We start from the raw sequence: 16,843 nt of genomic DNA on the forward strand, positions 1-16,843 counted from the left end.
TCCTGGTCTTGGACAGCCCTGTTTTGTTTACTGTCATCATACTGCATTGGAGATTGATTCAGTATTTGGGAGATGTTAAATCAGGAGTGGCCAAAACTGTGGCTCGAGAGCTGCATATGTTTCTTTCATGCATATTGTGTGGCTCTTGAAACACCCACCGCCTTGGAAAAAGCGTTGCCTCTAAATCACTTCTCCAAGTTGAGCCAGCCAGCAGCTTGGATAAAGCATTTAAAATTAAAATTGCATTTTTTCCACCTCCACTTCTTTGCCCCATCTATTTTCCTTCCTTCCTTCCTTCCTTCCTTCCTTCCTTCCTTCCTTCCTTCCTTCCTTCCTTCCTTCCTTCCTTCCTTCCTTCCTTCCTTCCTTCCTTCCTTCCTTCCTTCCTTCCTTCCTTCCTTCCTTCCTTCCTTCCTTCCTCCCTCCCTCCCTCCCTCCCTCCCTCCCTCCCTCCCTCCCTCCCTCCCTCCCTCCCTTCCTTCCTTCCTTCCTTCCTTCCTTCCTTCCTCCCTCCCTCCCTCCCTCCCTCCCTCCCTCCCTCCCTCCCTCCCTCCCTTCCTCCCTTCCTTCCTTCCTTCCTTCCTTCCTTCCTTCCTTCCTTCCTTCCTGCCTGCCTGCCTGCCTGCCTGCCTGCCTTCCTTCCTGCCTGCCTGCCTGCCTTCCTTCCTTCCTTCCTGCCTGCCTGCCTGCCTGCCTGCCTGCCTGCCTGCCTTCCTTCCTTCCTTCCTTCCTTCCTTCCTTCCTTCCTTCCTTCCTTCCTTCCTTCCTTCCTTCCTTCCTTCCTTCCTTCCTTCCTTCCTTCCTTCCTTCCTTCCTTCCTTCCTTCCTTCCTTCCTTCCTTCCTGCCTTCCTTCCTTCCTGCCTTCCTTCCTTCCTGCCTGCCTGCCTGCCTGCCTGCCTGCCTGCTTTTAAACATCTGACGTTTATTCTGTGTGGCTCTGACATTAAGCAAGTTTGGCCACCCACCCCTGTGTTAACTGTTGATGGTGGAAAGTACCATCAGATTGCAGCCGATTTATGGCAGCCTCCTCGGGTTTTCAAGGCAAGAGACAGATGGGCTTGACATTGCCTGCCTCTGCATAGCAACCCCATTCTTCCTCCGTGGTCTCCCATCCTAGTACTAGCCAGGGCTGACTCTGTTTAGCTTCTGAGATCTGGTGAAATAGGGCTATTGCGGGCCAGGCAGTTCAGGGACATATTAAATACCAAGGATAAAAGTCAGACAAGTCTTTGTTTGATGGGACCAAGTTGATCAAGGACCAGTTTAGGCACCAACAACTGTGCAGCCGTGCCATCTCTGTGATGGACATTCTGCTTATTTGAATGCATATTCTTATAAACTGTATCGGGGGGGGGGGGATTGCTCATTGTGTAATGACCTAACCAGCCATGACCTTGACCTTGACGGCCCAGGCTAGTCTGATCTCATCAGATTTTGAAAGCTAAGCAGAGATGGCCCTGGCCAATACTTCGAGGGGCAACCACCAAGGGAGCTCAAGGTTGCTACACAATGGCAGGCAATGGCAAACCACCTTTATTCCTCTCTTGCCTTGAAAACCCTCTGGGGTTGCCATAAGTCATCAGTGATCTTTCCACCCACCACCAGCCAGCTGGAAGACCACACTGTAGTTTGCTTAAATTGTCAAATTGGCAATTGGAATAATGTTAGAATATTTAAAAAAAAGCAGGCACCTGGAAGGACAATCCCTTCTCTAGCTGGCGCTAGGTTTCAGGGCCCCGTCACCCATGCTAGATGCTGCCAACAGTGGCTGTGTTCCCTACCAATAGCTGGTAGCCAGCTGAAGTTTCCGAACCATCTTCAAGGACAAGCCTACGCAGATGGTTTTACAGCAGTCCCATCTGGAGGTTGCCAGGGCATGAATTAGTAGGGATAAATCTGTATTGGCTAGGAGAGAGCTGCAGCTGCCTAGCTTAATAGCAGAAGCAACTGTTGACATGTACTCTGTTCCGGCCAATGCTGCTGTCCAGTATTCAAGAGGAAGGGCAGGGTGCAGGATTGTCCCCAGACGGCTCACATGTTCCTGACCTTGCTGAGAACAGGCAGTCTCCACGTCTTGAGTCCCAAAACCAACCAGTTACCATCAACTCTGGCTTGTCAAAATTCAATTGCAGTCTGTTCTCACCCTTTTGGCCCTTAAAAGCTTCTGGGTGCTAGCAAAAGAATTCTGCTGCTGCTCCTGAGTTTTATGAACAGCAAGCTTCTCATTTAAAGCGTAGGTCAGGCATAAGGAGCACCCCAGAACTGGGACTGGAGGAACAGGACTTAGTTTCTATCGAAGGCACGGAACGCACACAGCCTGCGATGAAGACTGTGCCTTCGTTTTGGAGCTGGACTTCCATTTTGCGTCAGATTATTGAGCTGGATGGGAGGGAGAGAAGGCAGCCTGGGTGTAGCCTGATTTCATCAGATCTCGGATGCTAATCAGTGTTGATACTTGGAAGGGAGAACGCCAAGGTGGAGTCCACAGAGGAGTGTGATGACAAAATCACCTCTGCTTCTCACCTGCCTTGAAAGCTCCTTGCTAAATTAGGTGCGATTTGACAGCACTTTGCACGTGCATGTTGAGCTGGATCCCACGGACCTGTTCTTCAAGTGCAAGCTCTTTCCACTGGCAACAAAAGCCCTCTCCTTGATCCGTAGAGAAGTCTCCAGAGAAAAGTGCTTCTGTTAATACTGTGCATCTACAAGATCCAATGTGAGCACATATGAGGACCAGCCTTCCAAAATGTGATGTTTTTGATAGTTTGAAACAGTTTTTAGCTGTAATCTTGGAAGAGTACCTACAATGCCCTCCTGAGCAGATGTTCTTGGAACCTCTGCTCATGTTCAGTAGAGTTCCTTCTGCTCATGTTCAGTAGAGTTCCCTCTTAGGAGAGTGTTCTTATGATAGCATTGTGGGTCTAGGGTTGGGAAATACCTGGAGATTTTGGGGCGGAGCCTGAGGAGGATGAGGTTTAGGAAAGGGAAGGAAATCAATAGGGTATAATGTCATAGAGTCCACCTTCCAAAATGGTCATTCTCTCCAGGTGATCTTTGTTGCCTGGAGATCAGTCATAATCACAAGAGATCTCCAGACACCCCTTGGAGGTTGGCAACTGTATCTGCCCTGTAGGAAAAATTCCTTGTTAGCTTGAGGCCGCTTCTGAAAATGTCTTCTGCATTTTTTGTGTTTTGAACATTTGGGGTGACTAACAACCTATAAATGCCATAACAACAATGCAACCATAATTTCAATAAAATCCAATTAAATATATCGTGTAGATAGACATTGAAGCATGTGAAAGGATTTTTAAAAAATCAACATTGACTTGATACAAAATGACGCAAAATATGATGTATTTTAAGATGTGTTTAAATGAGTGAATGATACAGTGCTATCCTAAATTGATTGAAGTCAGTCACTTTTAAAAGGGTTAACTCTAGATAGGACTGCATTGGTTTTCTGTTACACTTATTTGTTCTCAGTGAATCCCCGGTGAGTTGAAGGGTAGAAGTGGGGTTGGGAGGAACACTGTGCCTCTGAGAACACACAAGAGCAAAGTGTTTTGAGATCATCTGACCTTTATAACACTAGAAGAAGAGATACTTAATTGATTTATAAGCACTTCTTCAGAAGTCTCTTCTGAGGCTGTTTCATTGATTAAAAATACCCTATAGAAGGGAGCAGTTGTGTTTATTCGTCAAGAGAATCGTAAAATAATGTCAAGCTGTTTGGGGAATGAAAAATTAAAATGTATTAGAGAAGCCGGAAACTGGACATTTAACATTTGTCTTCTGGTGGAGTGGACTCGTTTGGTTTGGCTTGGTATTAGCCACTTAAGAGCTACAACTCAGTTCAAAACGTTGAAAAATGGGCAGAGATGTTTTCGAGGTAATTGCTGCTTAGAAACTAGTCTTACTAAGCTAGTATAAATATTTCTGTATTTAAATAATAACTTTTTTTTTGTTTGCTTTTTAAAATGTGCTGATCAGAATTAGCACTGGAATGTTTCTCTTCCATGGCATGGTTCAAATGTAGTGGGAATCCATGGTGTGTATTTTACTGGGATATGGACTGGTGTAGTATCTTGTCAAATATTGGAAGCTAAGTAGGGTGGTTATTTGGATGGGAGACCTCCCAGGAAGGCACTGTAGAGGATTTTTGTTGTTGTTGTTGTTCAGTCGCACAGATGAGTCTGACTCTTTGCGACCCCATGGACAAAGTCATGCCAGGCCCTCCTGTCTTCCACCATCCTCCAAACTCTGCTCAAATTCGTGTTTGTTACATCAGTAATGCTGTCCAGCCATCTCCTCTTCTGCCGTCCCCTTCTTCTTTTGCCTTCTGTCTTTCCCAGTTTCAGGATCTTCTCCAGTGAGTGCTCCCTTCTCATTTGGGGGCCAAAGTATTTGAGCTTCAGCTTCAGCATCTGACCTTCCAGGGAACAGTCAGGGTTGATTTCCCTTAGGACTGACTAATTTGATCTTCTTGCAGTCCAAGGGACTCTCAAGATTCATCTCCAGCACCACAGCTTGAAAGCATCTATTCTTCTGCGCTCGGCCTTCCTTATGGTCCAACTCTCACAGCCATACATTACTACTTGGAATACCATCGCTTTGACTATATGGGTTTTTGTTGGCAGGGTGATGTCTCTACTTTTTATTATACTGCCCAGGTTCGCCATAGCTGTCCTCCTAAGGAGCAAATGTATTTTAATTTCATGGCTACAGTCACCATCTGCAGTGATCTTGGATCCCAGAAATGTGAAGTCTGTCACTACTTCCACGTCTTCCCCTTCTATTTGCCAAGGAGTGATGGAGCCGGATGCCATGATCTTAGTTTTTTTGATGTTGAGTTTCAAGCCTACTTTTGCGCTCTCCTCTTTCACCCTCAACAAGAGGTTCTTTAGGTCCTCCTCACTTTCTGCCATTAGAGTGGTGTCATCTGCATATCTGAGGTTGTTGATGTTTTTCCCGGTAATCTTAATTCTGGCTTGTTCTTCATCCAGGCCGGCATTCCGCATGATGTACTCTGCATATAAATTAAATAAGCAGGGTGATAATATACATCCTTGTTGAACTCCTTTTCCTGTTCTAAACCAATCAGTTGTTCCATATTCTGTTCTGATAGAGGATAATAAATGGCAAACCACCTCTGCTTAATCACTTGCCTTGAAAAACCCTACAAGGTCGCCATAAATTGTCTGTGACTTGTTGGGATTTTTGTGGCATTGTAACTAGGAATAATTTGTGAAACTAGGATTTAGCTTGCAGACAATTACTCAAATCCTGGTTTGCCTCAACAAATTCTGGTTTCTGTAGGCATAGAGAGCAGTTCTGAGGAACATGCCAGGGTGTGTCTAGATACATACAGCATGTGAAAGCGTTGTTGAGACCAACTGTTGTGAATAAAGCAATGGCAAATGGTGGTTTCAGATCCTGGTTTGTTGGACCCATCTAAATATTGGGACATTTAGTTAATATAGCAGTTTGTCCAGTCATGTTAGTTACATCAGTTACATGTTAGTTATGAATAAAGTCCAGGCATAATATTGAGTGCACTAAATAAATCTCCCAAGAAGTATATTGCAAAAAAGGCAGGGCTTTTTTTGAGCAGGAGCACACAGGAATGCAGTTCCGGCTGGCTTGGTGTCAGGGGGTGTGGCCTAATATGCAAATGAGTTCCTGCTGTGGGTTTTCTACAAGAAAAGCCCTGAAAAACGGTAACTTTACATTTATTCAAGTATATTTAGATGGGCAGCCATGTTGGTCTAAAGCAGCAGAAAGAACCAAGTTTGAGTCTAGTGGCACCTTGAAGACCAACGAAGTTTTATTCAAAGTATAAGTGTGCTTGCCCATGAAAGCTTATTCCTTGAGGGGAAAAAACAACTTTGTTGGTCTTAAAGGAGCTGCTGAACTTTCTTTGTTCTGTTTATTCAAGTAGATTCGGTTCACATTCAGGTTGCAATCAAAGAGGAGAGAGAAGCCTAATCTGAAAATTCAGAGGTGTTAGCAGTGTTAGTCTATTGCTGCAAAAATAGCAAAGTGTCCAGTACCACCTTCAAGGCTAACGAATTTTATTGTAGCATAAGCTTTCAAGAAACACAACTCTATTCCTCCATGCATCTGATGAAGAGAGCTGTGTTTCTCAAAAGCTTATGCTACGATAAAATTTGTTAGTCTTAAAGGTGCTGCTGGACTCTTTGCTAATCGAACGAACAGTCCTCCTATTGCAAGCGGCCAGCTAGTCCAGCATCAGGGCATTGTTTATGCAAGAGAAAACTGTAGAGACATGTGAGTCCATGAAAAGCCATGTGAAAAACGGGAAGAACAAAGCACACAGAGAAAGAGGAGGGGTCAGAGGGCATCTACCAGGTTAAGACAAAGAGAGGCATCCCATTCAAGGAAATAACATCTGTGCACAGTGAGAGTGATATAGAACACACAAACACACCCGGTTTCCAGGAATGGTGAGTCACTGAGTCACTCACTCCAACACTAAACATAATTACTGGCATGGCCAGCATTCTGAACTGAGCTCACGTCTTTCACAGTTGATGAACCTTGCATTTTCCGAAGTCATGAAGCTACACACAACTAAAGCAGTATTAGGGACACAAGAGAAGTTCAATCAAGGAAAGAAATTGCATCTGTTACCAACTGTGAAGTGCCCCCCCCCCAAGTCTAGGCAGGGGATCCCCCTGTTTTGCAGGCTGCTCCCTGCTGCCAACCAGCTGGCTGTAAAGGGAAGCCCTGCCTCAGCAGCCATGATGTCCATTTAGATCTGTGTTTTAGAATATGTGTGTGCGCCTTTAAATCTCAGCAGGACTTGAAAGCTGCATGTGGGGGCAAGCTGGCAGAGTCATGTGGCTCTTCCCAGGTGAGTGTGTGAGAAAGGAAGAGAGCACAGTCCCTCTGTTTGTTTTGTATTCCTTTCAGAAGTCATTTGTATAGTAAAATGGATAGTAAAGAGTTAACTAGAACCTGATCATGGGGTGGAGGAAAACTCCACCCCCTAGACCTCTCCCTTACTTTCATTTTCCTGTGTTAGTCTGAAGAAGGTAGTTTGAATAAGGTAGTTGAAATACAGCAGATTGTTATGTTCAGCAATTCCCATGAATAAAAATGTGGGGTTACATACTGTTTATTTTGGGTGTTTTTTTTTTAAAAAAAATGTGTGTTCACTTTCATTTAGTGGAAGTTCAGCTGCTGGGGAACCCAGGGGGAAAAAAGATGATGAGGAAATGAAGACTATATTCAGGGACACTGTTGTATTTTTATTTATATATGTATTTATTTTAGGGAATGGAAAAGTCTCCAGGCTCCACCCTCAAGTCCCCAGGTATTTCTTGAGTTGGATCTGGCAACCCTTAACTGGCAGTGAAACCTGTGAACATCAGGGATCCGCTTGAACTCCGATGGTTTGAAGAAGAGCAGAGCACAGAGTTGGGAGCGCTAGGTTAGGAAATTCCTGGATATTTGGGGGTGGAGTCTAGGGAAGGCAGAATTTGGGAAGGGACGTGAACACAGCAGGGATGTGATACCATAGAGTCCCATCCTGTAAAGTTGCCGTTTTCTCCAGGAGAACCAATCTCTGTCATCTGAAGATCAATTGTGATTCTGGAAGATCTTCAGGTCATACCTGTAGGTCCTCTACCCTGTTGGAGAAGGAACAACAGCACACAGAGCAAGCTTTTGAGGACCCAGGAACTCTTTTATCAGACCCAAAAAGCAAAAATAAGGGGTGCCGGTGGGAGGGAACAAAAGATTTTTCAGGCCAGGATGAAAAATCATAGTCTGCAGTTGATATCTATCTTATAAAGGAATGCAGGAGTTTTGACCAGCGGTGCAGGGTGTAGAAAAATAATATCAGAACAGAGACCCCCCCCAGAGTCAATGCCCTGTTGAATTTTTCAAGAGGCAGGGAGAAGTGTATGCTCAGAGGGACACTGTGGCTTTTGTACTGTCCCTACTGCAAAGCATGTGCACCAAGAATAGAGAGACAGAGGCAGGCAAGCCCTTCTAATTTGTGAGATGAAAATGCATCCTCAAAGCTGTTACTCACTCCCTGTGTGGCCTTTGATAGCGTTCCACTTTCTGTGGGGGTCTTTGCTAACATGGCACTGCTTTTCAAACCTCCGTCCCCTTTTTTTCCTCTAGAATTGCCACTTAATAAACACTTCCTGGAAAACTTTAAAATATCTGTAGATTCACCTGAGCATAGCTGTGAAAAACACATACACACATTTGGATGGTATCCTAGACAGATGTGAAAAAGGCACATGAGTTTTGACACACGTGAAGTGGAAAAGAACGGTTGGCGCTTTTGAAGTTCGCAGACGGACGTGTGATTTCTTTGTATCTGATCTTTGGCTTGGGTCTTGGAGAGGGCAAAAAGAAACTTGAACTACGCATAGTTATCTGAGAGAATCTGTCCTATTAACTCACTGGGATATACTTCTGAGCAGACCAATTCAGGAGTGCTCCTGTTGACTTGAGAAGCCTGTAATGGTCTCGCCTTGGACAGTTCGTGCTTATAATATTAATTCAGTAGGGGCTGTGGCTCAGTGGTAGTGTTGTGTGCAGTTCTGGAGGCCTCACTTCGAAAAGGATGTGGACAGAATGGAGCGGGTGCAGAGGAGAGCTACGAGGATGATCAGGGGCCTGGAGACCAAGCCCTGTGAGGAAAGGCTGAGGGACTTGGGAATGTTCAGTCTGGAGAAGGGGAGGCTGCGTAGGGGACATGATTACTCTGTTGAAGTATCTGAAGGGCTGCCACTTAGAGGAGGGCACGGAGCTATTCCTGTTGGCAGCAGAGGATAGGTCTCGCAATAATGGGTTTAAATTAAGGGAGGGAAGGTATCAGCTGGATATTAGGAAAAACTTTATTACAATAAGAGTTGTTCAACTGTGGAATCAGCTACCGAGGGAAGAGGTAAGCTCTCCCTCACTGGCAATCTTTAAGCAGTGGTTGGATGAACGCTTGTCAGGGATGCTCTAGGCTGATTCTGCATAGACCAGAGGGTTGGACTAGATGGCCTGTATGGCCACTTCCAACTCTATGATTCTATTCAGTGATTCTATCCGCTTTGTATACACAAGGTCCCCTGGTTTAATCCCTGGCATCTCCAGGTAAAAGGATCAAGAAGGAGGTGACAGGGAAGGCCTTTGCTGGAGACCCGGGATAGCAGCTGCCTGTCCTGAGAAGTCCTGACTTTGATAGGCCAAGGGTCTGATTCAGTATAAGGCAGCTTCATGTGCTTGGTAATGCAAAAAAAAAAAAGGAAGTGCCAGTTTTGAACCTCTCTTTCTGACAGGGGATCGTTTTTTTTGATTGAAGGGATTGAAAGGAGTTCAAGTGTTAGGGGAAGAGCTTTAAATCATTAAAAAGCACGAGAGCCACTTCCATGATTCAGTCTCTGTGAAGTAAAAATTGCCTTCGATGGATGACGCGTGAGCTTGCTGCTGACGTGACCCCTGTATTGGCTGTAGTTGGGTGGCAAAATAGGATAACTTACGGACTGCCTCACACTGCATTAGTGGCTGCTGCCCCGTGACACGGAAGTTAGCCCTTGATAAACGTTCAGGAAGGTTGCAGAAGATCTCTCCCCTAATAATTATGCTGCGGTTCGTGGGCTTCTTACCATTTCCCACATATAGTTTAGATATTTTATGAACTCTAATATCTTTCCGAAAATAATTAGGGCAGATAGACGTTAACCTCGCTCTGTATTTCAAGTCGAAATATATAGCTTGTAATGTTATTTTAATTAAATGGGGAGAGGGTTTGTTGAATCGAGATACCCATGAAACATGTTGATGTTTTATAGAGTTCCATTAAGAGTATTGTAAAAAGCAATTTCGAGCTCAAAGAAAATCTAGTATTTACACTTGGTCCTTTCAGCTACCGGGGGGAAAGTTCCGTCATTATCTGCTGACAGAGCATTAAAACCAAGATATTTATTCCCTACAGAAATGAAATGCTTGAGAGTAGCTCATTATCAGCTCATCTATTTTCGCTTTTAACATCTTTAGCTTCAGAGAGGAGGCTTTTAAAATCAGTATCTGCTATGGATGGAACTTTTCACGGACTCACCAATGCTGGGAACCAATGGTCACGAAAAGGGACATCTATTTTGTAAGAGATTCGGTGTGGCAACTGTCGTTTACATTTCTAGTTGGTGGAAAGACGACTAACATCCTTCCACTCTGTAATATCGTCTCTGTATTTGCCTTATCTGCTTCTGTATTTAGAGAGCCAGTTTGGTGTAGTGGTTAAGTGGAGACTATTATTTGGGACAACCAGGTTTGATTCACCACTCCTCCACTTGCAGCTGCTGGGATGGCCTTGGGTCAGCCATAGCTCTTTTAGGAGTTGTCCTTGAAAAGGGTGTCTGTTGTGGGGGAGGGAAGGTAAAGGAGATTGTTAGCCACTCTGAGATTCAGAGTGGAGGGTGGGATACAAGTCCAATATAGTCTTCTTCGTCTTCTTAAAAAAAAAATAAACCAAGTTCCCTGACCAAATTGCGTGTGATTGAGATCTCCACTAAACTCACTGGGTGGCCTTTATCTTAGCTGCCTATATCTCAGAGGCTTGTTGTGGAGGGTGGAATGAGAAAAACCGTGTGTTTTGCCCTCTAAGCTCCTTGGGAAAAGGGCAAAAAGTGGTCTAATTCTGAATCAGGCCATTGGTCCATCAAGGTCATTTCTGTCTGCTCAGACTGGCAATGGCTCTCCAGATCCTCAGGCAGAGGTCTCTTCCATCACCTACTCCCTGATTCTTCTAACTAGAGATGCCAGGGATTGAACTTGGGACTTTCTGCCTGCCAAGCAGATGCTCTGTTGCTGAGACACACAGGAAAGTGTGATGAAAGAGGAAAAGGCTAATAATGAGAAAGCAAAACAAAATACATGCATACAAGGGGGTAATGCAGTGTCACTGGGCGATAACTCTTTATTTTCCTGATCCATCTTGATTTCTCAGCCCGAGTCTCAGTTTCTCAGGAGGTTTCTGCCCGCTGGGGGTGGGGCGTGGGACAGCACTTCCTCGACCCCAGTCAGAAAGAGGAGCTCTAAAGATTTGGGGCAGCTGTGGAGGGTCGGAGAATGATTTTGAAAGAAAAACTGGGGCTGGTAAAGCCGAAGCCTTCTCTGGATGAGTCTGAAAGGGGGCGCAAGTCCCAAAGGAGAGCAGCTGCCCAGGGAAATAATTTCTGCTTCCTCTAAAAAAACAGAGAGAGTTTTATATGTGCTGCGGCCTGCTGTGGGCCCATACCTATGGAGGGGCGTTTTGAGGCCCCGCCCCCTTAATCAAAAAGCCCTTGCTCCACTAATAGCCATGTTGGAAATGTTGCTTTTGAACGGTGAACTGCCTCTGCTTAGTGCTGGCACTCTTTAGAAGCTGCCACCCATCTATCGATAATCACTTTGAGAGGTGGAACAATGCTGGAGGAAAAGCACAGGACTCGAGGCTCTGGCTGCACCAAACTCACTGCCATGGCTCCCACTCTAAGTTTCGGTCCGAAAAAGACATGCTCGGCGGTTACTATGGTGACTGCAAGGCCCTGCCCACCACTATGCACTACATGCCGGGACAGGAAGAGAGGGGATCCTTCAGATGGGCAAAAGGGAAGTGCACAAAGAGGCGAGGGAGGAAGGTGGGGACTGGCTGCGTTCTGGCAGATGCTACAAGAGACATTCTCTTCTCCTTTGCCAAGCTGCTTCCAGCTTCAATGACATCTTACTTCATCCTTTACCTCCTTCCCTCTCTTCTTAAGAACATAAGAGAAGCCGTGTTGGATCAGGTCAAAATCCGCTCCAACATTCCGTGTCACGCAGTGGCCAAAAAAAACAGGCACCATCAGGAGGTCCATCAGTGGGGCCAGGACACTAGAAGCCTTTTCATTGTGCCCCCCAAGCACCAAGAATACAGAGCATCATTGCCCCAGACAGAGAGTTCCATCTATATCCTGTGGCTAATAGCCACTGATGGACCTCTGCTCCATATGTTTATCCGATCCCCTCTTGAAGCTCTTCTTCTTTTTCTTCTTTTCCCATTCTGTGCCTTCCGAGTCGATCAGACCCCCCACTGCTTGCTGTCCGAATCCTAGACCCCTCCTTAGCTACCAGATCTCTTGCACCTCTCTTAGGTTTCTGTTCACCATCTCTCTTTTGTAAGTGGGTGCTTCTGCCTTGCCGGTGCCTGAGATTGTTTTGTTTCTTTGTTGATGTGGCATTCAGATTTTTATTTGCCAATTTAACTTACACCCGTTCCAAACTGAAGGTCTCCAGTCTCACCTTCCCCCCCTACTGCTGAGATGGACTGTGCCACCCCCTTAAAATTTAAATGCCCCCTGAACAACAACAAAATCCTGGTTACGGGTCCGGTTACGGGCCTAGTCTCTTGTGTTGCTGACCTGTGAGAACCAGCACGGTATAAAGGTTAAGGTGTTGGATGACTGTCTGGGAGGCCCACTCTTTCATGACTCTTGTTGATCAACCTTGGGCCAGTCTCACACTTGCAGCCTAACTCGCTTTACAGAATTGTTGTGATGATAAAATGGAGAATGTTGCAAGCCACTTTGGGTCCTCGTTGAAAAGTGGTATATAAGTGAAGTAATCAGGGCTTTTTTTGGTAGGAAAAGCCCAGCAGGGACTCATTTGCATATTAGGCCACTCCCCTTCATGCCAAGCCAGCCGGAACGGTGTTCGTGTGCATTCCTGCTTTAAAAAAAAGCCCTGGAAGTAGTTATTTTTAAGGGGAAGTGTTGTAGGGGTTTGCCACTGAAGGAGTTAGCCTGGTTAATGTTTGCACACACTCACACATTATGTGGAGGAGGCACTGTGTCTGTTGGTAACTTTCCTGGCAGACATAGTAGTGTTTGCGGTACTCTGTTTGAAAATGTGATTTGTTAAGAAGGCTGTGAATGCAAGGAGAATATCATATAAAGTCCTCAGTGCGCTGCAGCACGAATGGTGTTAGTTATACAGTGTGACGTCCCTGGAAACTGATATCTATTGGCAGGACCGCCTACGGTGTCAAAATCAGAATTTGCGAGCACAAGGTGTATAATTAGTGGGGAAGCTTCAAACTTCTCTTGAGAGAAACTTTTCCGTCTTGGGACATGACAGGAAAGTGTCTTAGATTCTGGATGATGGAGAAAAAGTTTCTGGCACGTGGGATTCGGCTCCATCAGATACTGAGAGAGGGAGGGTTTTTTAAAATGTTCACTTTAAAAACAAACCTGGGGGTTTGAATGGAAATCTGGACTGCATTCTTCCTCAGTGAACAATAATTTGCTCTGGGTAGAATATGCTGCTTGACTTTGTATTCTGTTCACGAATGTCATACTCTATAATATGGTAGTGGTCTTGGTCAGGGAATTATAGTTTATTAGTTGTTCTTCTGATTGGTTATCTGATTGGTTTATTAGTTGTTCTTCTGATTGGTTTATTAGTTGTTCTTCTGATTGGTTATCTTTCAGTAGTCACCCACTCAACTCTCCGGGCAGAGAGGGGATTCGAACATGGATCTCCCACATCCTCATCTGACACTAACCACTACACCACACACAACCCTCTCCCTTGCTCTTGTTTTAGCTTGGGTGTGTGTGTGTGAGTGAGGTGGACAAGCTGCCTGACTCCCCCCCCCCCACCTCTACACAGGAGCAAGACTTTGTGCAGTGCTTACTCCCAACTCCAAAGTGGAAATGGAGGTCAACAACATTGTCTGGGTCCCCCTTGTCCCCATGGTCATCCACTGTCTCCCGTCCTCCAAAAACTCTCCAAGGTTGGTGAAGCAAGACTCCCCATCCCGCCACCTCTGCTCCCCAGCTCATTTGGTGCAGCTTAGCTTCTTAGTTTGGAACTGGTGGGAGGGTAAGCCAAGGAGCGAGAGTGTGGAGGTGGCATGCTGGGTGAGCTTGCCCAATGTCAGCCTGGAGGCTTGACCACCAGTGGTGGTAGCAACAGCGCTGGGGTAAGGGGAGCTGTGCCATGAGGTGGAGTTGGACTGGCCACCCCAGCAGCTGCTTCTTTCTCCACTTGGCCTCCCTGCCTTGGTGCAGCAGTGGCAGCAGCTCTGGGCTTGGCGGCCACCATGCCCAGGCAGGCTTGGTTCTCCCTCCTTCTGTCCTGCATTAGCCCTGCCACTAGATGGCGCCCTAGGCAGCCACCTACTTCACCGACTCCTTAGCGCCAGCTCCACTTGGAAGAGTGACCGCCTGGAAGCCTCCGCAGAGGAAAGCAGTGGCAGACTGCCTCTCTTTCTCAGTAGCCTTGAAAAGCCCATTCTAGAGTTGCCATTAGTCAGTTGTGACTTGGTAGCAAATCCATATGCAAGTTTGTTGCTTGCAGTGGGCTTCAACCGGAGTAATTCTGCATTGGATTGCACTGAATGTCCCATTGCATTTATTAAAGGGTGACATGAGCAAAAATACTTAGGATCCACCACATATGTCTCTGCCGGTTTGCCAGCCTTTAAAGCTGGGTAGATGTTTTCTGGAACATTTTCACCATGGTTTAATTCCTGACTCCTCCCTGGTCCCTGGAGCAGGAGGCTTAGAAGTTTTCTCAATTAGTGCTAATAAATAAATGTATACTGAGCCTCAACAGGTACCTTTGCATGCAAATAGATTCCTTCCAGACACAGCTGAATGCAAGGCAGTTGGGGTCAGAGACTGTGGTTACCGTCTTGAGACTCTGGTCCCTTGGGATGAAGGGGAAGGAGCGTCGCTAGGCAACCATACGCATCGCTAGAACTGCATCAACCCTCCATAGCTAGCCCTGTATAGAGGTGCAAAATCTTGGTGATGTGGAGCGGATGGAAACCTAGCAACATCTCCCCTTTGTATATCAGCTTCACCTCACACATTCGGAAAAGATATATCAGAAGGAATTTAATTTTGTTTGCCATTTGCCGTCGATTTCTCGAGGAAAAGTCCTCTGCTTTTTTTTCCTTCATGCTGTTGGTGACCATCTGAGCACAGTGCAAGTACGAGCGGTCAGCAGCACGTCTTGGTTTAAAAACACCATTCAGCAACAGTGCCTCTTACTTATGAGAAATGGGATTTGTCTCTGTTATTTGGAAGGTCTTTCTGTAATTGTTGGGAAAGCCTGGACATGAAGCATGTAAAGTTAGGCACTTGGAAGTCCCCTTGCTTTTGTTTTTCTTTTCTTTTTTGTTCAGGGAAACCATTTGGATACAGGATCCATATGGATTCTCTCAGCTTTTTAAAAGTGTTATGAAGTTCTTCCTGTATGTACTTTTAGTTGACTTAACTGAACTGTGTGTCCGAGTTACATGTATTATTAAATAGCCGGGCCAGTGAAAAACACTGCAGTTTAGACCTTGCAGTGAAAGCAGAACTCTGTCCTAAGTTTGCAGTCGGTTCCCAGTAAATGGCTCTCCCACTCTAAGCTTGGCCCCCTTCTATCAGAGGGTGAGAGTTCCACAGTGGGTGTTCATTGTCAGGACACCCTCTGATAGCGAGGGGGCCAAGCTTAGAGTTCAGGGGTGGCCAAACTGTAACTTAGGAGCCACATGTGGCTCTTTCACATGTATTGTGTGGCTCTTAAAGCCCCCAACAACTCAGCCGCCAGCTTGGAGAAGGCATTTGTCTCTTTAAATCACTTCTCCAAGTCACCCAGCAGCTTCCTTCCTTCCTTCCTTCCCTCCCTCCCTCTTTCCCTCCCTCCCTCCCTCGCTCCAACATCTGATGTTTATTCTATGTGGTTCTCACGTTAAGCAAGTTTAGCCACCCTTGCCCTACAGGGTTACCTTAAATTGGCTGCGACTTGATGGCATGTTCAGCCACCAAGGAAGATTAAAGAAAGAGAGAGATGCCCTCAACCTGTGTCCATCACAAAGAGTTGTGTCCATCCATAACTTTTAACCATAAACACTAAATGGAACCTCTCATGTTCAAAGGTAGCCTTCTGAACTTTGAACACCTCTTGCTTGGGGGCGTTGAGAAGAAGACAAAGATTGCAGATTTATACCCCGCCCTTCTCTCTGAATCAGAGACTCAGAGCGGCTTACAACCTCCTATATCTTCTCCCCCCACAACAGACACCCTGTGATGTGGGTGGGGCTGAGAGAGCTTTTACAGCAGCTGCCCTTTCAAGGACAACCTCTGCCAGAGCTATGGCTGACCCAAGGCCATCCCAGCAGCTGCAAATGAAAGAGTGGGGAATCAAACCCGGTTCTACCAGATAAGAGTCCGCACACTTAACCAATACACCAAATTGGCTGATGGGTTGTACCTGGTTTACCCTGGTTGGAAAGAAAAATGCTGAGTTAAGCTGAGCATTGGTCTGGTTTGATGTTGAGTGTGTTAGATATGAGTGTGGGTTTTTCAGGGTGGATCGGGCACTGACAGTTTTTTACCAAGGGTCATCCCCCTGTCACATGTCTGTGTGCTGGTCCACCGTGTTTGCGAAGCCCTGTTGCCGAGCTGAAAGTGCCGCTTTAATTTTGCTGATGCGAGATTATTTGAACCATGAAATTTTCAGCACAGCTCATTAGTGTAGAACGAGGATAAAATAAGGTGGAAGGGACCGTTGACAATAGTGATTAAAACTTATCACAGAGGTTCTATAATTGGTACCTCAGCTGAGAGTAAAAGTTCTCCAAATTGGTTGTAGAACATGCTTGTTTCTAACAAGCTGACAAAGATTTATGGATCCTTTTTTTTTTTTCTAATTTCCATCCGTCCCCAAGGCAATATCTCCCCCCACTAATAATGATAAGAAACAATATTAATGGCACATTGCTTTCTGCAGAGGGCTTGAGCAGAAAATACACCGCAGGTCTGGATTTATTCAGGCTGCCGTGAAGGCAGCTGG

At 45.8% G+C, this 16,843-nt stretch overlaps 1 protein-coding gene across 21 annotated transcripts in view; it reads left to right on the plus strand.

Annotated features, from left to right (window-relative positions):
* Positions 1 to 16,843, plus strand: part of ADGRL3 (adhesion G protein-coupled receptor L3) — an 813,661-nt gene that overhangs the window by 134,772 nt on the left and 662,046 nt on the right. The gene's annotated exons all lie outside the window — the stretch shown is intronic.

The sequence above is a fragment of the Heteronotia binoei genome, chromosome 4 (genome assembly GCF_032191835.1).
Source record: "Heteronotia binoei isolate CCM8104 ecotype False Entrance Well chromosome 4, APGP_CSIRO_Hbin_v1, whole genome shotgun sequence".
Lineage (NCBI taxonomy): Eukaryota > Metazoa > Chordata > Lepidosauria > Squamata > Gekkonidae > Heteronotia > Heteronotia binoei.